At 35.9% G+C, this 24792-nt stretch overlaps 1 protein-coding gene and 1 pseudogene across 9 annotated transcripts in view; one reads left to right on the forward strand and one right to left on the reverse strand.

Annotated features, from left to right (window-relative positions):
• The window catches only part of NTNG1 (netrin G1), a 348392-nt gene that overhangs the window by 20775 nt on the left and 302825 nt on the right, over positions 1 to 24792 (forward strand). The window lies entirely within an intron of this gene.
• On the reverse strand, positions 12572 to 12846 carry LOC112870281 (LYR motif-containing protein 4 pseudogene; annotated as a pseudogene).

Here is a 24792-nt window from a genome sequence, read left to right on the forward strand (position 1 = left end):
ATATAAATATTATAATATATAAAAATTATACATATAGATGTATAGCATGAATATTATATAGTTAGATATGTAATTATATAATATACATAGAGATAAAATTTTAAGAATCTGAATCAGTCAGGTCCTTGTTCAAGTTCCTCCTTAATTGTTATGTCCCACTGAGAATTACATCCAAACTCTTCATTTTTTAAAATATTTTTTTAATGTTTATTTATTTTTGAGAGAGAGAGAGAAAGAGAGAGAGCGAGTTGGGGAGGGGCAGAGAGAGAGAGATAGGGAGACACAGAATCCAAAGCAGCAGGCTCCAGGCTCTGAGCTGTCAGCACAGAGCCCGATGTGGGACTTGAACCCATGAACCATGAGATCATGACCTGAGCTGAAGTCTGATGCTTAACCGACTGAGCCACCCAGGCACCCCTATATTTGAAGTCTTACTAATGCCTGAAAGGTACTATATAGTCTGGTCTTTGAATACCTCTCTAAAGTCCATTCTGATCACTCCCACCTTGCTCAGACCGCTCTGCCTGCAACTTCTTGGTGTTGCGCATAAAACTAAGTTTATTTTTGCCTCGTTGTTTGGACCCACATTCTCAAAATCTTCCCATAGCTCCCTCCCACCTTTTATTCAAGACTCTGTTTCGTGAATACCTTCTCAAAGAAGCTTATCTGACCACCTTATTTACATAGCATCTCTTGGGGCTCCTGGGTGGCTCAGTTGTTAAATGTCAGACTCTTGACTTCAGTTCAGGTCATGACCTTGTGTTTGGTGAGTTCGAGCTCCGCCATTGATGTCTGCACTGACAGCAGGGAGCCTGCTTGGGATTCGCTGTCTCCTCTCTCTCTGCCCCTCCCCTCTCTCTCTCTTTCTCAAAAATAAATAAAATTTAAAAAACTAAAAACTAAATAGCATTTCTTTCACACCCTTTATCCATTCCTTGAGCCTGCTTAATTTTTCTTCGTTGAATTTATTATAAGGGAGATACTCAAACTATTTAACAACTGGGACAGAATCAACACAAACCAATCAGAAAAGACGTCAGTGGCTATACCTTACTGGGTACCATCTGATTGAACATTCATTCTAATGACTGGATATTTATTATGTTATATACTGCTTCTGTCTCTTTTCTCCTCCACAATATAAACTCCAGAGAGCAGGAACTTTGTCTTATGTCCATGGTGGGCTCGATAAATATTTGTTGAATGAATAAATGAGCTGCTAAAACAGAGATATGTTAATATGATGATGGCATTCATACTAAAGATTATTGCTCTAATATATACATGTTCTTTAAAGTATTTAGGCTATGTTGGAGGTCCTTAATCTTGAAGGTATCATAAATATTTTCCTTTTTTAGTTTTTTTTAAATTAAAGGTACTTAATATAACAGATGTATGTACAACCACCACTTAAAATTAACAATGATGACGTTACATTGTTTTTCTTAGGATTTTAAAAAATAAATATTACTGACTGAGTTGAAACCATCTTGTCTCCATCCTCGGATCCCTTCCATGCCTTCCTTTTCCAGAGGGAACCAGTATCATAAATTTGGTGTATTTCCTTCCAGTCAATGTTAATATATATTTTTTATGTGAAGCTTATATGCTCATAAACAGCTTATGGTTTTGACTTTGGGTTTTTTAATGTTACCATCCTGAAAAAACTATTCTGTAGCTTAAATTTTTCATTCAACACTATTTTTGTAAACTATCTGTTTGATCTGTATGATATGGTTCCTTCATATTAAAAGGATATATATCTATATCCATATCTATCTATCTACCTACCTACCTACCTACCTACCTACCTGTTCCACTGGATAAATACATTGTTCAATTGTGAGAATTTAGCAAGTTTGTGTGTGTGTGTGTGTGTGTGTGTGTGTGTGTGTGTGTGTTTTAGTTTTAGATTTTTGCAGTTACGATCCACTCTACAAGAACCACCGTTGTACCTAGATCTTGGTGCATATGATCAAGAGTTGTTGCATTTTGTTTTGTTTACCTCAAGGTGTGCACCCAGAAACCAATCTGTGGTCTGTAGAGTGTGGGCATTTTCATCAAATGTAGTTGCTCTGTGTCGCGTTCCTACCAGCAGATTATAAGGCTTCTTCTAAGTCTTGTTTTGTGTTGTTTTCTTATATGTTTCCTGTTGTTATTAAATGGAGAATATTTTAAAAATCCTGTCTATTTGATGGCTTTAGCTACCCGGGCACTCATAGTTGGATTTTATGATGTATCATAGCAACCATAATTAACAGGATTTTTGATAAAACTGTATGCACCATGGCTCTTAATCTTTCATTTTTGTTTTAATTATTTAATAGTAAATCACTTGGAAGTTGTATGAACAAAGCTAATGAATATTCGTAATGGTGAATCAATAGGAGGAAGCATGAAATTTGGAGGAATAAATATTGAGCTAAACTATGAGAACCTTCTTTGACTAGATCTTTCCACAGAGGGCAATGAATTTTAAGAGTAACATCTTGCATCTGGCCACCTGAATTGATAGGTATACCCTGATCTGTGTGACTAATACAAAATTCGCAGTTTAAAAAATTGTTTATATATAAGTAATCTTTTTTCCAAAATCATTGTTTTCATTATTAGAGTATAACAATAGCCGATAGTGCTTTTAAACTGGAAGTCTCCTTGCTTACTTTGCAAGATGATATATAAATATTGCCTCATCCATCACCAGAATGACTTGTCTCCTAGATGAAAACCTGAGTGTGATGTGTAACTGTAATAAATTTGGGCAGCAAGGGAAGGGTTCCATTTCCAATTAAAACCACAGCCAGGAAGTTTCCATTTAGACTGACAGTACAGGTACACTGTTGGTACATATTTTATACTCTTGATAGTTTGTTTGGGGCAACTTGGGATTGTTTTAGGAGTAGTAACAGTAAAGGAGTAGCTTTGTACTTCTTTATGGCCTCCTAAGAAAGGGTCAATTGCCCCTTCTAGATGGGAAGTTTCCGAGATCCCTGGGTCTTGGGCATTTAGAACCAGGTATTTTTAGAAGTGGAGTTGTCTAACTTGGGAAAGTACATGCCTTTAAAGCTGTTTTACTGAATTCAAACAGTCTTCAGGTTCAAGTTCCAACTTAATCAAGTTATTTCACTTTTTTGTTCTGAGGGACAGTAAGATAATGATGTGCTTAGCAGTGTCTGGCACATAGGAGATGCCCAATAAATATTATTTTTATTATTGTGATCATTTCTGTTGATAAAAAATTAAAGGCATTTTGATTCTCATATTCTGCTTTGAAGGGATGTTCTGAAGGCTTTCCCTTTAGTTCCCCTTTCTGTGAACTGTCTGGCCTTTCCTGATGTTAGCAATGGCATCTATTAACTAACTGCTTATGAGGGTCTGGCTCCAAATGAGGTATTTAAAATAACAATTTCACAATTGTGGTTTTGAAATAAATGAAAGGTGTTCTAAATAACAAAGTATTAAAATAATCATTCATGGATGCAATGGCATTTGCACTGAGATTATAATGCATAGTGTTTTAACAAATGCACTAGACATGTCTAATGAAAGCATAACCAGTCTGTCTAAAAACAAAAAGAAAATGTTAACAAATATTACCTATGTGAAAATAAATTAAATAAAAGCTATTTTATTAATCAAATATTGGAATGGGCACAATATGTTGGCTCTCATGGATGCTTTGAAGTAGAAGAGAGAAATTCAGTATGAGAAATGGAAATGCTGGATCCCAAATCAATATTCTTGGCTGCCATATTACCTACAGTATCTCCTTCCTCAAAAATATCCAATGGATTTCCACCTGCACTAAGTCCTGATCAACAAAATGAAACATTCTTCCTTGCAACATTATTTGCAGTAGCCAAGATATGGAAGCAAACTAAATGTCTAACACTGGATAGAGAAAATTATATACATATATATATATGTACACACACACACATATATATATATAATGGAAAATTGGTCGGCCATAAAAAAGAATGAAATCTTGTGATTTGTGACAACATGGATGGACCTTGGGGGTCTTATACTAATGAAATAAGTTAAGCAGAGAAAGACAAATACCATATGATCTCTCTCACATGTAGAATCTAAAAGAAAAAGAAAAAAAGAAAATAAAAAACCAAGCTGATAAATACAGAGAACAGATTGGTGGTTACCAGAGGCTGGGAGTGTGGGGTGGGAGAAATGGTTGAAGGGGGTCAAAAGGGGGTTATTGCAGTTATAAAATAAACAAGTCGTGAGGATGTAATTAATGTGCAGTGTGGTGACTATAATAATATTGTATTGCATATATGAAAGTTGCTAAGAGAGTATATCTTAAAAGTTCTCACCACAAGAAAAAAAATTCTGTAACTATGTATGGTGACAGATGTTAACTAGACTTATCGTGGTGATCCTTTTGCAGTATTATATAAATATTGATCCATTATGTTGTACACCTGAAATTAATATGATGTTGTATGTCAATTATACCTTTATTAAAAATAACATTGTTAAGTGAAACCTAGATCCATGATTCTCACCTTCTCCCACTATATTTCAGTACACATGGTATTTGGATAGTGTGTTCAATTAGGGCAGCCAACAAGTTGTATTATCAAGGCTACTATGTGAATCAGGAAGAGGTTCTGTTTCCAAGAAATGCATCCTTGCGCCATGTCTTAGAAAAGAGAAAATAGGTTGGATCTCAGCCCCCATCTAAGACTTGGTTGGCTTCTTTGTGTTGGGCACAGGCTGCCCAACTGTGTTTGCTATTTTGTGCACTATGTGGATTTCAGTTATAATTCGATCTTGTTCTGGACTCACACTGCATTTTGGAATTAGCACCTCACAGTGGGGAAAAAGCTGTTGCAAGCCATAGAGAAGTTTTATTTTTATGTTATTGAATGACAAAAGTAACAAATATTAGTAATTTAACCAATTTAGCAAATACTTATTGAGCCTGTAGTAGGTGCATGGTGCTGAGCTAGGGCTGTAAGCATGAGCAAGACAGACACATTTCCCAGCCTCGTAGAGCTCATCATGATCAAAGCAGGGAGAAACACACGACACAAGTATACCAGTAATTACTATAGTGATAAATGTTTCAAGGAAGAAATTAAAGTTCCTATGAGAGTATATAATCATAATGCTGGTGGTGATAGGAAAGTAAAACTGATTCTTCTTGAAGAAAGTCTGGATGTTGTCAAGTGCTAGATTTGCTCAATGATGTTATAAGTTTAGCATAGTATATTCTTTGAGCTAGGAAACATGCAACTTTATTATTGAAACTCCTACAGTAAAATAATTTTGTCATCACAAGACTAGAAGTCTAGCCCCAACTTCATTTCCATGTGTGTATGTATATGTATATATACATACATATGCATATATATGGCTTGAGCCCAAAGTGGGGCTTAAGCTCACCTGATGCGGGGCTCAAACTCACGAACCGTGAAATCATGACCTGAGCCAAAGTCAGATGTTTAACTGAGTGAGCCACCCAGCCAGCCCATTTCCTCATATTTTTAAGGCAATTTAAAAACAAGAATTTTTAAGACTTGCAACTGCCACATTATAATAGGTAGTTACCCTTAACAATACATTTAGCACTTAGTTTTGTAATTATGGGTTATTTGACTGCCTTCCACACTGGGTTGGAAGCTCCTTGAAGAACAGAGACAGAGCCCTGTTCTCTTTTTCATCCACAGAAATTAGTTTAGTGCCGGAGATATAGTGGACACTTAATATATAACTGTGGGATGAGCTTTCTTCTAACAGTCTGCTTTCCCAAATCTCTGCTCTGTGCACTTTTACTTTTTAATTTTTTTATTGTCTCTCAATAATCTTTTCTGCCTCTTCGATTCTTCTTTCCACTGTCCTTGCTATCATTTACAATATCGAAGTAACCTCATGCAGAATCTGGCATGAGACCACCCTTCGGGATATTTTGTGGGAGTATTCAGTATTTTAAATAGTGGGTTCCCTCCAGTTCATTTAATACTGCCAGAGCCCTGTGGTGGGCAAAATGGGAGATAACGGGAGATTCTGCTTTCAAGAAGCTTTATAAACAGTTATTTACTAAGCAGAAGGAAATAAATTCTATGCAAGAGCTACATTTAAAGAGCTGTGAGAATCCAGAGGGAAGTGATTCATTGCAAACTCAGAGAACTCAGTGGTAGTTTCATAGAGGAGATGGTCTTTAAGCTGAGCTTTGAAGGAAGAGTAAACTGTTCTGAGATGGAGGAAGAAAGAGAAGGACATTATAGCTTAAGGAGATAAGCAAAGCCCTGTCTTTAGCTTTCCTTTCAAATAATTTCCTTTTGTGGATCTATCTCAACAGTAACAAATGTTATGACTGTGCCATCCATGAATTAATCTAAATCCTGCTCAGCTGTCCTTATGTTTCCTACCACATAATACTGGAACATCATTTCTTACACTTGGCATGTTCTCCCACTCTCTAAGGTATCAATCATTAAACACAATTATGTGGGTGAAGACACTTTATAAAATGCAAAGTACTATATAAAACGGGAAAGTGCCATACAAGGCACTATAACTCTTATTATGTATTTGCAAGCTCAGTGATCACAAATCATGGTACTTAACAGATGATATGGAGATTCAATTCAATAAATATTTATTGAAGCCTACCCCAGTAACTTTGGACAAGTTGCCTATTTAAACTTTCAGAGCTCCGGGTTCTTTTGCATGGTTTTTGTGAAGATTCACTGACATCATTAACTTTGAAACCTGTAAAATATGGTATAAGAAAAAGTCACTCAATACATACCAGACCCTTGGTTTGACTTAGGCCTTTGATACCAAAAGCTTTGCTGGAGAGATAACACTTACATAAGTGAGATATATAATAATTCCTAACAATAGGTGATTACATATCAAAGTCACTGCTATTGTCATTGAGTATCATGGGTTTGTGTCCTTGTTCAGATGTGGGAGTAGTCAGAAAGATCACAGTGAACACAGAATTCAAATACAAGCAACCTAACCTGGCTTATGTCTATAAGTTCTGATGCTCAGAGGGTCTTCCATAATCCTAGCCCAAACCCCAATGTTCCTTCTTCTCCCAAAATACTCATTTAAGACTATATGACATTTTCCCTGGCACACTGGACTATTGGTTTTACCATTGTTTTCCAGTTAGAAGCATTTATAAGACTGCTTAAATGCCTTTTTAAATTTTGCTTCAGAATGTTCCAGAACAAATCTTCATAACTCCATGAATCTGCCTACAGCCATCCTTAAAGTGGCATGAATTTATGCGTGATCACCAAGAAAAACTTTATTCTGAAGGAATCTAGCCATAAATGGTAGAACATCAGTGTTACATTTTTCCCAGTTTATTAAATATTTGTGATATATAATGTTATTACATATAGTTCATTATTATCTGTGTTGAATTTCTAAAGTGTTTAAAGTTCAAATCCCAGGCTAATTATACTAAAAATTCATATTTCCATTAAAAACAACTTAAAAATGATCTCATACATCTTGAATAATGTTAATCCTAATATGTAGGTGGCAAAGCCCCATTTTATAAATGAGAAAGCTGAGATCTGAAAAGGTTAATGACTTTTCTAAGTCACAATAACTAATAAATAATAGATGTTGGATTATCATATATTTGTAAAGTTAATAGTAATGAATTTTATTGAGTATACTTTACCAGGCACTGTGTAAGTGTATAACATGCGTAAATTTAATCTTTGAATGAAAGCTTGAGTAGATTTAAGAAGGATGTAAATATGTCGCCCTTGAGTTTTCAATTTTTTTCAAAGCCATACTTTTTTTCTTTTAATGGAAATGTCTTTTGTTAGTTAAGTAAGCATTTGGCAAAAGAACTTTGCAGTCATTATTGATACTCCTTAGCTTGGTTGTCATAAAGCCTATGAAAGGCTTTCACAGATTCCTGTGGGCTCCATACAATCAGAGGCATTGGCCTATTGACAAATTGATACCAGAAAAGAACTTTTGAGATCTCTGGAGAAAAAGTAGCCTGCAATTTCACAGTATAACTAATGGGAGCTTTACTGTGAAAATAGAAGATTATTCATGTAGTCGCAGTCTGAAATGAGGAAGACAGTTCTCAAATGTTGCTTCTGCTTGCTTTTCTTTCCTTCTCTTGAGTGGAAGTCCACAATTATCATAGGAAATCATGGGTAATGTTCTCCCTTCCATTTTAGAATAATGTCAAGGAAAAAAAAAGACTTCAGTACTAGACTCTAATATAAATAATTTCAGAAAGCTCTAAATTTGTGTTTATAATGAAGTAGTCACTAATCTATAAACTAAGACACTACGCTCAGGAGAGTACTTTTCTGATACACAAATCCTATTCCTTGTTAACATTCTGGATAGCTGAAAATGTTTCTCTCTGTGTAGAAACTTGCAATATCTTTACTTTAACTTGGCCACGTGTTTCTGCCTTCACCTTCCCGTGAGCAGCTCTGCTCCTTTGAGGAAAATAGAGGTGGAATGAAATGGAGGTGACATTTCCCAAGGTCAACAAAATAAACCCAGTGGTAAATCTATTTTAAAATCATTCTCTTTTGAATGGCATCCTGGGTGGACATAAGCACAAGCACATGGTATAATTTTTTCCCCCAAATCTATAGCAAGGTCGTTGATCTCTCTACTATTTAACTGAATCCTCCAATCTTGGGACAGGTCTGTCATTCGCTCAACCATAGAGGGCTGATCATAGAAATGACCAGAAACAAAATCTATAGAAATATCTTAAATATCTAAAAAAATTGATCAAATTAACCAATTTTAAATATGCATCATGTTTTTGATAGTCCAAAATTTACTGAAACCATCATGAAGTCCTCCATTATGTAGGCTGCCTTTTTTTTTTTCCCTACCAAACCCATACCCACATTTGTTGGTATAGCAAAAATGAAACTATCCATTTAAAAGAGTTTAATCTAGATATATATTCTTTGATTCTGTAGTCTGTGTATCAGACTGTTTGCTTGAGTGGGTATTTTTATAGAGTATTTTAGAGATTTTAAATTAAAGCATAATTAATATATAGTGTTAGTTTCAGGTATACAATATAATCAAAAAATTCTACATATTTCCCAGTGCTAAACAAGATAAGTGTACTCTCCTATCCTTTCACCTATCCTCCCACCTTCCTCCCCTCTGGCAACCACAATTTGTCCTCTGTATTTGAGTCTGGTTTTTTGTTTGTTTTCTTTGTTCATTTGTTTCTTAAATTCCTCATATGAGTGAAATCATATGGTATTTTTCTTTCTCTGACTGACTCATTTCAGTTAACATTATACCCTCTAGATCCACCCATGTTGTTGCAAATGGCAAGATTTCATTCTTTTTCTATGGCAGAGTAATATTCCATAGTGTGTGTGTGTGTGTGTGTGTGTGTGTGTGTGTGTGTGTGTGTATCTCACATCTTTTTTATGCATTCATCTATCAATGGATCCCCTTGGTTGCTTCTATATCTTGGCTCTTGTAATAATGCTGCAATAAACATAGGGGAGCATATATCTTTTTTTAAAAATGTTTATTTATTTTGAGAGAGAGAGAAGGAGAAAGAGTGGGGGAGGGGCAGGGTAGAGGGAGAGAGAATCCCAAGCAGGCACTGAGCTGTTAGCATAGAGCCCGACATGGGGCTCAAACCCACGAACAGTGAAATCATGACCTGAGCCAAAATCAAGAGTTGGGTACCTAATCAAGTGAGCCATCTAGGCACCCACATATATCTTTTTGAATTAAGTGTTCATTTTCTTTGGGTAAGTACCTGATAGTGGAATTACTGGATTGTCCAATAATTCTATTTTTAATTTTTTGAGGAAACTCCTAAGTTTGGCTCCTAAGAAACTCATGTGTATATCTTCTTTGGAAAAATGTCTGTTCAGGGCTTCTGCACATTTTTAATTGAATTATTTGTTTTTTGTGGTGTTGAGTTGTGTAAAGTTCTTTACAAATTTTTGTTATTAACCCCTTATTGGATATATCATTTGCAAATATATTCTTCAATTTAGTAGGTTGCCTTTTTGTTTTGTTGATGGTTTCCTTTGCTGTACAAAAGCTTTTCATTTTGGTATATTCCTAATAGTTTAATTTTGCTTTTGTTTCCCTTTCCTCAGGAGACATATCTAGAAAAATGTTTCCATGGCCTATGTCAAACAAACTGCTGCCTGGTTTCTTCTAGGAGTTTTATAGTTCCAGGTCTCACATTTAGGTATTTAGTCTGTCATGAGTTTATTTTTGTATATGGTGTAAGAAAGTGGTTCAGTTTCATTCTTTTGCATGTAGCTTTCCAGTTTTCCCAGTATCAGTTGAGACTGTCTTGTCTCCATTGTATATTTCTTGCCTCCTTTGTTGTAGATTAATTGACCATATAAGTGTGGGCTTACTTCTGGACCCTCTATTCTGTTCCATGTATCTGTGTGTCTGTTTCTGTACCATTACCACACCATTGTGATTACTATAGCATTATAGTATATCTTGAAATCTTGGATTGTGATACCTTTAGCTTTGTTGTTCTTTCCCAAGATTGCTTTGGTTATTCAGTCTTTTGTGATTCTATTCAACTTTTAGCATTGGTTCTAGTTCTATGAAAAGTGTTGATAATTTGATAGGGATTTCATTAAATCAGTAGATTGCTTTGGGCAATATTGTCATTTTAACGATATTTATTCTCCCAGTCCATGAGCATAGAATATCTTTCCATTTGTTTGTGTCATCTAGAACTTTTTTCATCAATGTTTTATAGTCTTCAGAAGACAGATCTTTTCTGTCTTCTTGGTTAAGTTTCTTCCTAAGTATTTTATTATTTTTGGTGCAATTGTAAGTGGGATTGTTTTCTTAATTTCTCTTTCTGCTTCATTATTGGTGTATAGAAATACAACCAATTTCTGGATATTAATTTTTTATCCTGCAACTTTACTTACTTCATTTATGAGTTACCGTAGCTTTTTGGTGGAGTCTTTTGGGTTTTCAACATAGAGTATCATGTCCTCTGCAAATAGTGGAAGTTTTACTTCTTTCTTACCAATTTGGACGTCTATTTCTTTTCTGATTGCTGCCGTTAGGACTTCCACTACTATTTTGAATAAAAGTAGTGAAAGTGGACTTGTCTTATTCCTCATTTTAGAGGAAAACCTCTCAGTTTTTCACCATTGAATATGATGTTAACTGTGAGTTTTTCATATATGGCCTTTATTATGTTGCAGTGTGTTTCCTCTAAACCTACTTTTTTGAAAGTTTTTATCATGAATGGATATTGTAATTTGTCAAATGCTTTTTCTGCATCTATTAAAATGATCACATAGTTTTTATATTTTCTCTTGTTAATGTGATGTATCATGTTGATTGATTTGCAAATATTGAACCACACTTGTATTCCTGGAATGAATCCCACTTGATTGTGGTGAATGATTTTTTTATGTATTGTTGGATTTGGCTTTCTACTATTTTGTTGAGGATTTTAGAATCTGTGTTCATCAGAGATATTGGCCTGTATTTTTCTTTTATTGTGGTGTCTTTATCTGGTTTTAGGTATCAGGGTAATGCGGACTTAATAGAATAAATTTGGAAGCTTTCCTTCCTCTTCTTTTTGGGAACAGCTTGAGAAAAATAGGTATTAACTTTTTAAATGTTAATAGAATGCATCTGTGAAGCCACCTGGTCTTAGACTTTTATTTGTTGGGAGTTTTTTTTTATTACCAATTCAATTTAATTGCTAGTAATCAGTCTGTTCTAATTTTCTATTTCTTCCTGTTTCAGTTTTGGAAGATTATATGTTTTTAGGCATTTATCCATTTCTTCTAGGTTGTCCAATTTGTTGACATACAATTTTTTTGTAATATTTTCTTATTATCCTTTGTATCTTTCTCTCTCTCTGTTTTTGATGAGACTGACTAAAGGGTTTATTAATTTTGTTTGTCTTTTCATAGAACCAGATCCAGGTTTCATTCTTTTTCTAGTTTTTATTTCATTTATTTCTTCCCTAATCTTTATTATTTCATTCCTTCTACTAGCCCTGGGCTTTGTTTGTTTTACTTTTTCTGGCTCCTTTATGTGTAAGGTTATGTTGTTTATTTGAGATTTTTCTTGCTTCTTCAGATAGGCCTATAATGCTATAATTTTCCCTCTTAGAACAGCTTTTGCTGTGTCTCAAAGATTTTGGACCATTGTGTTTTCATTTTCACTTGTATCCATGTTGTTGTTTTTTTTTTTTTTTTTTTTTTAGAGAGACAGTTCTGTTTACTGTCAATGAAGCAAAAACAAAGTGTGGAAGTGCTCTAAACAGGTGATGATGAGATATAAAAGAGGAGTGACACAATAATACACAGAATTATTCTGAGTGAGCTTCAGGTCTTCATTCTAATACTCAAACCAAGAGAGAGCCATCCTTTTCCACTAAGGCTGCAGAAGAATGGAAACCTGACTGAGCTTATCCTACAGCAGACAGAGCAAGAAGCTATTTTAAGCTGATGTAAGAGACTACTTGTGTTCTGTTGACAGCCCCCATCCCAAGCAGAGAATGAATGCTGAAGGTGGTCTACAGCTGTTGGAGGTGCCTGGTCCCAGCTCCCTAAGTCCTGGACTTCTCTTGATTCTCATTCATAAACTTGTCAGTCAAATACAGTTGGCCAATGTGGACCTGCAATGGATTATTCCGAGGCCTATTTTGACTTTATTCACTAGGGTTTGAATTTCTACGGGATCCTTTACCTTCTTATTTTCTCTGAAGTCATCTCTTACCCTCCTTACCACATAAGTTCTGTAATTATAGGAGCTGCAATGCTTGCTATCTCTCAGCATCACCCAGTGCAAATCTAACACTAGTGCATGGCTGGAAGCTGTCATTTTGGAAAGAAAAAAAAAATGGGTCCTCTTTAAGGAGGTCCAGAGTTGAACCTAACCCACAAAACTTTAGTCTATGCAAAGCCACGAACGAAATAAAATAAAATGCAGTGGGGCTTGGTCTTGCTAGAGGGCCAGGCATCGGCCTTGGTGAGCACTGTCCCTCCATGTATTTTTTAAATTTCTTCCTTGATCTCTTGGTTTACTCATTCATTATTTAGTAGCATGTTATTTACTCTCCATGTATTTGTGTTCTTTCCAGATTTCTTCCAGAGTTTCTTGAAACATGGCGTGACTGTTCTTTTGATAATGGAATCCTAATGCGTGTATATTTCTTTAAGGTCTTGCCTGCCTGGGAGAAGGCAAGTTTATAACGGAGCAGAAATCTACAGTAACTTAAATGGATCAATACTAGTTCTGACAAAACTGGCCCTTGGCCAAGCTATGAGGTAGCAACACTTCCATTTGCTGTTTACTCCTCCCCTGATCTTTACAACTTATGAGTTCTATCCTCTTAGTGCCTCACGTGGGAATTGAGGACCTTTAAAGGGGAAGGTCTTAATAGGAATATTTATGCTGCTACCCCTTCTAGAAACATCTACATTTTTATAGGATCACACAAAGAAGTGAATGGCTATCCACTCATGAAATTTTAAATGGCAAGCTCTCCATTTTAGGTCAAGGAGTACTTTCTACTATCTATCTCTTCTGTCTGATACAACACCAAGCCACCTCGTGCTAGCGTGCTGTATCAGAGTCCAACCAGAGAAGTAGAACTAGTAGGAGATATATATTTAGAAAAGTATTTTAAATTTTTTTTTAAGGTTTAGTTATTAATTTTTGAGAGAGAGAAAGCATGAGCAGAGGGGAGGCAGAGAGAGAGGGAGACATAGAATACCAAGCAGGCTCTGTGCTGGCAGGTGTGGGGCTCAAACTCAGGAAAGCATGAGATCATGACCTGAGCCAAAACCAAGAGTTGGATACTTAACTAACTGAGCCACTCAGGCGCCTCTGTATTTAGAAAAGTATTACATACAACACCCAGTGCTATGAAAACCAATTTGACAATAAATTTCATATAAAAAAAAAAAAAAAAGAAAAGTATTGCAAGAATTGGTTTACGTGACTATGGAGGCTGGCTAGGCAAGTCCAAAATTGTAAGGTAGACTATCAGGAAGGGTAGGCTTGAACTCTCAAGCATGTTCTGAGGCTGCTTTCCATAGTCACAATTTCTTCTTCGGGAAAGCCTTGCCTCGGCTCTTATAGCCTTTAAGCTGATTGAATTAGGCCTATCCAGACTATCTAGGGTGATCTTCCTTACTTAAAAGTCAAATTGATTATGGGTTTTAATCACATCTATAAAACACTTCCATAGCAACACCTAAATTAGTGTTTGAATAACTGGTGGCTGTAGCATAGTGAGTTTACACTTCAAAAAGACCATCACAGCTGCTTTTTAAGAAAATTAAGAAAATTATTTTCAAAGTGTTTTGCTATTTAGGTTTTTTACTTAAAAAATATACTTTAAGACATAAAGGAAGTGAGGTTAAAGGGCGTATTAGAGCCTAAAGAAGATCAATAAATTATTTCTTTTTTTCTTAGGCCATGTCTATGTCATACTTCAAAGTTCAATGAGTGACAGGTTTCAGTACCCATGCAATATTTTTTTTATCTTTATGATCATCTTGTGGATGATGATTTAATAGGATAATTTAGCAGCCTTAATGAATGACAAATCAACTAATTACAAGCAAAAAATTATTGTTACTGATGATGCTGGTAAAAAAGTAATTACTTAAATGGCAGATATAGTATCATTAAGGCTAATAACCAGATACAAACTGAACATAATTATTGGTGCTGATAATCAAAACCAGTTGGAAATGAATTAATTGGATGTACCATTTGGTATTATTTATGTTTTGTTTTAAAACAGCAATTATAGGTCAGGTTTAGAAAACACATTACAATTTATTGAGTTACCATTGCTGACCCCAAAATAAGATAATAGGCAGCTGTTTGTCATATTATAGATACATCTAGGCTCTCAATTCCTATTTCTTTTTTTGGAACTTTTTAAAGAATAGGAGGTTAATAATGGGGCCATTATTACTTGTTGTACCATACAAATATTGAGTATCCTAACCTACATTTTAATAAGGCAAAATTTCATTATGTTGAAATGTAGCTTAGTATGTGAATAAAACCAGATTGATCGGTCTTATTTTGTCAGTTCAAAACCAGATACATTTTTTTAGCATGACATTCCTGTATTTCAAATCAATACCACACTCTGTGCCCTTTTTAATATTTAAAAATATAAATGGCTGAGTTATTGATGTTTTAAAATGCTCAGCAAGTATTTAAATTTTTTTTCTCATTATGTACACGTTTAACTAAACACTTCCTAATTTTCTCTAATCATTCTGTACAGCTCTGAGTCTTGGACTTAGAAACATCTATTTCTTCTCCCCACTGGCCTTTCACCATCTTCTCAAAATCGTTGGCAGAAGGCACGGAAAGGAGATTTAAGATTTGGGATTAAGGTTTTTCTTCCCTCAAGGTGTCTGGCTGCTTCAAAGACACTGGATTGTTTTTGAGTCTCAGTGGCTTGCATTGGTCTGCCATTGAGTGGCCCGGCAGAGGCCTAGAGGCTCTCCCACTGTTCTTTGCCAAGCTTCCGTGGGGCTCTGTGAGTGCTGCAGTTCCCAGCATTAGTCACTACACACCTGCTGCGTCTATCACTCTAAACTCCATTTCCCCGACCCTCATAGACATGACTGACCACCCACCCTCTGAAGGCCCACGGTATTTCCGGAGGCTCTAAAGTGACCATGATTAACCTTGTCCGATTCAGTATGATTGCCAAAGGCTGACAATACTCCTGACTGATTTTCAAGTATCACATTCACTTTGGGGCATAGAAATACTTTTATCAATAGCCTGGATTTTCCTGGGGAAGTGGGGAATGGAGGGGACATGGTAGATGAGAGATCCAGGAGTCTTTAGAACCAAATGTTTAACTTGTTCTTCAGTCTTTTGCTTTCCTTCCTTTACCACCTTGACAATCTAGTATATATGCTATTTATTTGCTTTAGTTGTTGTATGCTTTTCAGATAGCCACTTGACTATACAGCAAGCATATTGCTTGTTGCTTGTTTAATCCTCAAACCAGTATGAGGTAGGTATTATTGTCCTTATTTTACTCTTGAGAACACGGAGACTCAGAGAGGTCAAATAGTTTTGTCTGTCATCACAAAGCTGATGAATGACTGGGGTGGGATTCATCCCTAATTCCAAAACCTGTGCTCTGCCAAGTGAATTCTTGGAGACTGCAATAATATATTAAAAGCTAACTTCTAATGAGTGCCTACTATGTGTGAGGCACTATTATAAGAACTTCTAGATGTGCTAACTCATAGCAACTCCATAATTAGGTAGTGTCCCATTTTTCAAATGAAGAGGGTAGAGCACAGAAAAGTTATGTCATTGCCCAAAGCCACAAAATTAGCAAAAATCTCGGCAGTCTGGTTTAAACTTCTTATGTTTAACTTGTATACTATGGCATAATTCATGAAGTCAAAATTCTAGAATCCAAGACTTAACATATACTTAACTATACTATTACTAGGAAAAAAAAAAAAAGTGACCAGTCATTTGGTTCAGCCATTCTCAGAATGTGGCATCCGTTGGCTTTGTTTTTAAAAGTTGTCTTAAGAGAAAAGGAATTTTTGTGAAACCAATCTGAAAAGCGTTTGCCTTAAATTGTAGACTGCTTTTCCCATATCCTCTCACTAGGGACTCTCATAAACATAAATTCACTAATTGATACTTGAAAAAAAAAACCTAGCATTTTAAAAAGCAATAGGTACTTGATAGAATGTTTGTGGTATGTGAAAATAATTTTTCTTGGAAACTCTAAAGTAGAGAACTTGGTAGTGTCCTGCGATCTATGTGCTGTGAACTTTTGAGAACAGCTGTGTTTCTACAGAAATCACCTTATTCAGAAGAGAGGACTTTTCTGTTTCCAGACTGGTATGAGATTGGTATAGGAAAGCTCAGTAATAAATCAACTGGTCCCCAAGAACATCATAATGGCTCGGTAGTAGGAATTGAAATTATACTTCACTTGTAAGCCATAATGTGTTATATATCAAAGAATAAAAGTAGGTGTGCTCCATAGATTTACTGAGATATATCCAACCATACTGCATTTTTTTCCATAGCACCTTAAAATTTCCTCATAATTCACTATTCTAGAAGTCTTTTCCATTTTCTATTTTGTTCCTTTTCCCCTTTATTCTTATTTATTTATTTATTTACTTACTTATTTCTAGGGTTAGATATAGTGTAGCCTAGAATACAGAAAGACTTGTGTGATTCTTTAGAAATACCAATTTCAAAGCCCTGATTGAAAGGGATTAGTGTTTCTGTTTTTCAGTAATAGATCAATTGAATATCCTGTCATATTGTTTGTTTGTTTTCATCTGTTTGTTTTTTTGTTCATTGCTAGGGGCAAGGAAGAAGTAAAGAATTGGGCCAGTGTTTCTTTGACAACAAAATATGACCCATAACACTTTGCTTTGCCTGAAAAATTATATGCCATGCCCAACACCTTTTAATAATGCTCCAACACATTTGCTACCTAGAAAGTAAAGTTTTATAGCTGTCTGGATTTTAAGGAAGACCATACCCATCTGGTGAAGTAGTGTGAGATGTTTAAGAAATTCTTGTTTAGAGCAGTGAAATAAAATGAGACAACAATCATAGCTCTTTATTCTTGCCCACCATCCTAAGATAGATAAGCAAATCTTAAGCATCGAAATACTTCAGTGTCACATTGAATGTTTATTCTCAGTGCTGGAAGAGAGATTTGAGTTTTAGAATTCCATTTCTGTATAGCATTTAAATTCCATTCTAATTCCTTCAGAATTTTCTGATCTTGATTAATCAGTACATTACACTAGTCAATATCACTATTGGAAGAGGAAAATTGAGTCCTGTTCAGGATTAATGTAGCTTAAAAAGTAATATGTACTATATTTCACTGGAGAAAGGTATGTCAAGATTGTTTTTATTTGATCTTGAGATTTCTGTCGTCTTCTTTTTTTTAAATGTTTATTTATCTTTGAGAGAGAGGGAGAGCACAAATGGGAGAGGGGCAGAGAGACAGAGACGCACACAGAATCTGAAGCAGGCTCCAGGCACTGAGCTGTCAGCCCAGAGCCCAACGTGCAGCTCAAACCCACAAACCACATGATCATGACCTGAAGTCGGACACTCAACCGACCGAGCCTCCCAGGTACCCCGAGATTTCAGTCTTCTAAACTAACAAACTATAATTTTAATCCAATCACTACAACAATATTTGAATAGTATTTGTTTTTGAATCATCTCTATCTGCTTAATGATGGCATTTATTGAGTGTTTCATACTACATTTTCTGTTCCTTATAATAACCCTGTCAGGTATCTATCATTGTCCTCAAGTTATAAATGAATAAAGGATCAAAAAAGTTTAGTGACTTGTGTAGGGATACACTACTGATGCTTGAGCTGAATTCCATGAATTTCCACTGTAGAATCCATCAATTTGGCTGGATATTTTGTTCAAAAATATGCTAAAATATGCATGTCTTCTTGCTTATTTTCTTATTTCCTTTAATAAAAAATTTTTTTAACATTTACTTTTATTTATTTTTGAGAGACAGAGCAAGACAGAGCATGAGTGGGGCAGGGGCAGAGAGAGGGGGGTACACAGAATCCAAAGCAGGCTCCAGGCTCTGAGCTGTCAGCACAGAGCCCGATGCGGGGCTCAAACCCACGGACGGTGAGATCATGACCTGGGCCGAAGCTGGCCACCCAACCAACTAAGCCACCCAGGTGACCCTCTTCTTGCTTATTTTCTCATTTCTTTGCTTTCTTGTCTCCCTCCTTCTCTGACCCTTCTTAGAAGGACTTTTCCTCTTCTTTAGAAGCTTTAATCTATTTTTATTGATAAAGCTTTCCCTGACCACCACCCCATCCCTGCAAGGCTGATCTTTACAGCCTTCCAAAGTGCTCCAGAAGCATCCTGTCTATGCCTGTGATAGCACTTACTACTCTATACTATGATCTCCTGTTTGTTTGTGTAGTTCACCTATTAGAGCAAGGATTTTGTTCTCTGCTGGGTGTTTAAATGCCAATGTTTAAATCCTTACAGAAATTATTAAACTAGCTTGAACTTTTATTGCCAATAATTAATGGCTGACTGACTCAAAGCCAAATATGTGATTCTAAATGCTGTTTACTTAACCATTATATTCTACTGCTTTGCAGATATTCTTGAAAAATATAAATATTAAAGTCAATCATTTAAATGTATTTGCATATTCTGTTTTGTAAGATTCTTTTGTTTTTAATTTTATATTTAATATTTCTAACAATTAGAGACTTCTAAGATATAGGTGAAATGGAAGTAAATTTGAGCCTGTTCCCCTTCAAGCGACTAAGTTTCACATGGTTAAGAGATGATGGATGCTTTCCCCCCAAAAAAGCACTTGAAAATATATTAAACAAATTAAAATGACATTAAAAAAAAAGCAGTGCCAGTGTTTGGGACCTACCTTTGGAGATGAAGTACACAGGTTGTTTTTTAATTGCTCTGGTAATTTTATTTTTTTTTCAACTTTTTTTGTTTTTTTTGTTTTTTTTTGTTTTTTTTATTTTTTTTATTTTTGGGACAGAGAGAGACAGAGCATGAACGGGGGAGGGGCAGAGAGAGAGGGAGACACAGAATCGGAAACAGGCTCCAGGCTCTGAGCCATCAGCCCAGAGCCTGACGCGGGGCTTGAACTCACGGACCGCGAGATCGTGACCTGGCTGAAGTCGGACGCTTAACTGACTGCGCCACCCAGGCGCCCCTGCTCTGGTAATTTTAAAGCAAGTTCAGAGTTGAGGGTGAAATATCAGCCTATACATTTTTCAAGGGCAAGGATAATTCAGCCATATTCATAGAATTTAGTACCATACCTGATATATAATAGTTACTTAATAGTGGTTGCTTGAATGAATGAATGAATGAATGATTGAACTTTAAAATGTTGATCTACCCTGATTTTTGCATTATAAATATTTTATTTATTTATTTGATCAATGTTTGATTGATGAATGTATGAATGCTCAAATACTATGAAGTATTCAAGAGCACTTATACTACTAGCTTCAAATTAAGCTAGTGCTTTCTGAATTTCACAACTAAGCTGTACTTGCCCAGCAGACGTCAACACAGTAATTCTTCTCGGATGCTTCATAAAAACTCCAAACACAAGAAGCAGCAGTTTATTGGGATGTATGAAGTACAGCAATACTGCAATCAGAGTATAAGGTTTCTTTTCAAGTCTATCCTGGGGTTGGAAGGACCTTTACCTACTGGTATGTTATATCCTGCTCAATTTTTGTTGGAAAGCAAGAGGCATTACGGAATTCAACCTGCAGAGGGATCCTGGCACTAGTACACACCAGGCTACTGCCTTGGGCAACTTAATAGGAGAAATTGATTGTCACTCTAGGTAGCCATCAGGATATGACTAGATTTCTTGGAGCGATAAGAACATTAAGTGGGGTTTTCAGAACTGTAGTGTACCCTTTAGGCTTCATTTCAATGGTAGTCAATGCTCAGAGTCCCCCTTTCAAAGCACTGGAAACCATGCTGGTATAATTAATGTCACTAAGGTATTGTTTTTCCCTTTCCTTTCAGTTTGTTTTCTTTTTTTTATTTTTCCTAAGAGAATCAGGCAAGTTACAAGACAGATGTCTCCTATGAAAAACCATTATGTAATTTGAAACAAAAAGCCAGTGTCTAATTATAGTGAGGTGTTGGGGGACAATGAGTAAATTTGCTTGAATGAGATCAATCATAGACATTCTCTAGGTCACCATATTTCAACTTGGCATGCAAATTCCAAACTCATTTACAACATGCATGGTGAGAATCACAAGAAGTTCTAAGGCCAGTTTGGGAAAGATTCATAACTTTGTCAGTTGGTTATGTTCTTCATAGGATCATAAGTAATTTTAGTGTTGACAAGTACAGATTCTTGCTGGGGGCAGTTTGAAATTAAATTCACCAATTCAGTACAAATCAATAACTACTTATTGAGGACCGTCTATTTTCAAGGCTGGGCACTGAGAGGGAAAGGAAGTTGAGTAAGGCAAAGTTCCTACCCTCAAAGAACTTTCTCTGGCATGGGAAAGCGACAGCTTTTGATTATAAAGTCAAGTCTTGTTGCAAAGAAACTAATGGCTTATAGAGTCTTACGTTGGTACGGAGATTGATTTAGGGAAAATCAAATGACTGCCCATTCCCTATGGTTACCCCTTTTCCCCCATTCAACTGTAGTCAGCAACTCATCTGATAAGAAAGATACTGGAATCCCTTATCTGTGGGGGTTATGTTCCAAGACCGTCAGTGGATACCTGAAACCACAGACAGTATCAAACCCAATGTTTTTTTCCTATATGTATTATACCTATGATAAAGTTTAATTCATAGTCACCGTAAGAGATTGACAATAACTGAAAATAAAAGAATAATTGTAATAGTATACCATAATAAAAGTTATATGAATGTGGTCTCTCTCTCTCCTTCTCTCTCTCTCAAAATGGCTTATGGTACTGTAGACACCCTTCTTCTTGTCATGATATGAGATGACAAAATGCCTACGTGATGAGATGAAGTGAGGTGAATGATGTAGGCATTGTGGCATAGTGTTAGGCTACTATTGACCTGATGATATGTCAGAAGGAAGAGGTCATCTGATGCTTATGGACTGCAGTTGGCCAAGGGTAACTGAAACCTGAGAACGCAAAACCACAGATAAGGTGGTCTACTCTATACATTATTTGTTTCTGAAATAAGGTAAAAATCACTAAGCATTTTCATAGATCTTTATGTATCTAGATATCTATGTGTCTAGATACCTTTACTCTAGGTATCTGAATCCAAGATGCTTGGAGGAACATTTTTACTGAATTAACTCTTATAAATAACTCAGTTGTATTGATTCTCAACTAAGGAATTTAAGGATTACCTATACTCATTTATTAGCAAAGTGTGTACTTAACATCACCATTAAGTTTATTAGCTGACAGGAATGAACTGCATATACTCCTTACAGTAAGGCTTAAGGATGTCATGATATTTATCTGAATTGGAATATACTAAAAATTTGCAGGTTAAATACAGTGCTGTACTGCAATAGGGAATTCACTGAAGTGGATAAAAGGAATATAATTGTTCACACTCTGTATTTGCAAGGGTTTCTGATTTTCATGTAACACATCCAGGTTGCTCCAAATGCCATTTCCTCATGTTTCTTCTGTTCAGTTCTTACTGCCATTTGCCTATTTTGATGACTTTCTACCTTACATTTGAACAAATGTACATAGTCTAAAGCAGAGATTTTTTTTTTAAGTTTATTTATTTATTTTGAGGGGGGAGGAAAAGAGAGAGAGGGAGAGAGAATCCCAAGCAGTCTCCATGCCATCAGCACAGAGCCCAAACCACAGCTCGATCTCATGAACCACAAGATCATGACTTGAGCCAAAACCAGGGTTTCTCAGCCTTGGTGCTGTTGGCATCTGGAGCCGGATAATTCCTTGGAAATGGCTGTCCTGTACATTGTGGGGGTGTTGAGTATCATCCCTGGCCTCTACCCACTGGATACCAGGAGTACACACCCCCAACTGTGACAAATAAAGTATTTCCAGACACTGCCGCATGTCCCCCTGGGAGGCAAAATTGCCCCAGTGGAAAACAATTCATCTAAGGCAGGTTTCTAAATATTCTTCCTCAGTCTCACTTCTGTTCATGATAGCTGCCATTTTAATGGTTCTAGGCCTTGCTTTCATTCTGTTACTCCTGTGCCCCTAAACTTCTAGTGACTTTTTACCCTAGTTCAGACCTTTATCCCCCTCACCCCTATCTTTTTTAAGTTTCATTTTTAGCAGAATACTACATGCACATGTTAATGAGTAAAAGAGTACAGAAGAACCATGAAAAGAGGCCTCCTGTTCTATTCCTCTCTTCTCTCCTGTCTGAGAGGCAACTTTAAAAACTTTGTTTCTGACTTACTTCCAGCAGTTTTCTCCATAGTTCTAGGTTTAGTTACACTTCTGTTTATTTGACTTATCAATTTTAGGCAAAATCTATTGGCTATTTGTTTTAAAGATGGGGTTATAGCTCAGGTATATAATTTGGCTTTTACCCTCTCTCCTTTCCATTTTTTGACATGTAGGTGATTATTTCTAGTCATACATGGTAATCTTTAAAAAATAATATATTTTTGGTCAACCAACTTTCAAGACCACAGTGTTGCACCCCCTCAAGCTGAGTGAGATAGAGACCAAGTTGATAATATCTCTCAACCTTCCCACTTAGTAAGATGGGAGCTTCACTGCTTTTACCTTATCTTCCTCATTTTCCATATCCATCTTCTGTCAGCAATACTTTTATTTACGTTCCCATTTACAATGTTGACATTTTCATTCTTTCTTGCAAATACAACAAAGTCTTCTATGCCATATTCTTAGCTTGACCCTTTAAGTTGAAAGCCAATAAACCAAATTTACATTTTATGACAATGCAAACATTTCTCCCTACCAGGTCAAGTATAGAGCTATAATTTTATTTCCTTCTCCATTGTTCAATGGCATGATCCTTGATTCACTTGAAGGAGAAAGATCAGTGTTAGTGTCAGAGAACTTCTTTCTTCAATTCCCATAGCTCCGAAAAATCATGGCATATTTTACATTGATTCATAAATAGCCCATATCTTTCTTTTTTTTTTTTTTTTTTTTTTTCAAACGTTTTTTATTTATTTTTGGGACAGAGAGAGACAGAGCATGAACGGGGGAGGGGCAGAGAGAAAGGGAGACACAGAATCGGAAACAGGCTCCAGGCTCTGAGCCATCAGCCCAGAGCCCGACGCGGGGCTCGAACTCACGGACCGCGAGATCGTGACCTGGCTGAAGTCGGACGCTCAACCGACTGCGCCACCCAGGCGCCCCCTTTTTTTTTTTTTTTTTTTTTTTTATTTTTTTAAAATTTTTTTTTTTTTTTTTTTTTTTTTTTTTTATTTTTTTAAAATTTTTTTTTTTTTTTTTTTTTTTTTTTTTTCATATCTTTCTTGTGAGTTTTTGTTTTAGTCTAGTTAACATCCATCACCATACATATTTACACTGTTTTTCTTACAACCAGAACTTTTTTTATTTTTTATTTTTTAAGTCATTATTTTAATTCCAGTTAGTTAATACACAATGTTATATTAGTTTCAGGTGCACAATATAGTGACTCAACACTTCCATATATCTCTCAGTGCTTATCATGACAAGTGAACTCCTTAATCCTCATCATCTATTTAACCTATCCCCCCACTTCCCTCTGATAACCATCAGTTTGTTTTCTATAGTTAAGAGTCTGTTCATTTCTTGTGATAAGAACTTTTAAGATCTACTCTCTTAGCAACTTTTGAGTTTACAATCCAGTCTTATTAACTATAGTCACCATACTGTGCATTAGATCTTGTGAGTTTTTATTTGCTTTGTTTTTGCACTGCTTGTCTATTTTTCTTCACCATATCCTCACATTTATCATGCTGATTAATCTCTTTTCCCACATGCCCAACCCCACCCTTAGGGCTTCTCTTCATTGTTTTCCTTGGTTGGACCCACAGATGCCTGAAACCCATGTCTTTGTGATTTTTGTTTTGAATCCCATGTCTTTGTAATTTTTGTTTTATCTTCATTTTGCTAGAGTATAGCTGCAAGTAACTTACAAATAAAAAGAGTCTTGAGTGATTAAAAACTTCTCTCTTCTACCCTCACTCTGATCAGTAGGTTGAGCATAAAATTCTAAACTAAAAATAATTTTGTTTACAATTCTAAAGGTACAGTTAGACCCAGGGCTGCT

This window comes from Puma concolor, chromosome C1 (genome assembly GCF_028749965.1).
Source record: "Puma concolor isolate L17-30 chromosome C1, mPumCon1.1.hap2, whole genome shotgun sequence".
Taxonomy (NCBI): domain Eukaryota; kingdom Metazoa; phylum Chordata; class Mammalia; order Carnivora; family Felidae; genus Puma; species Puma concolor.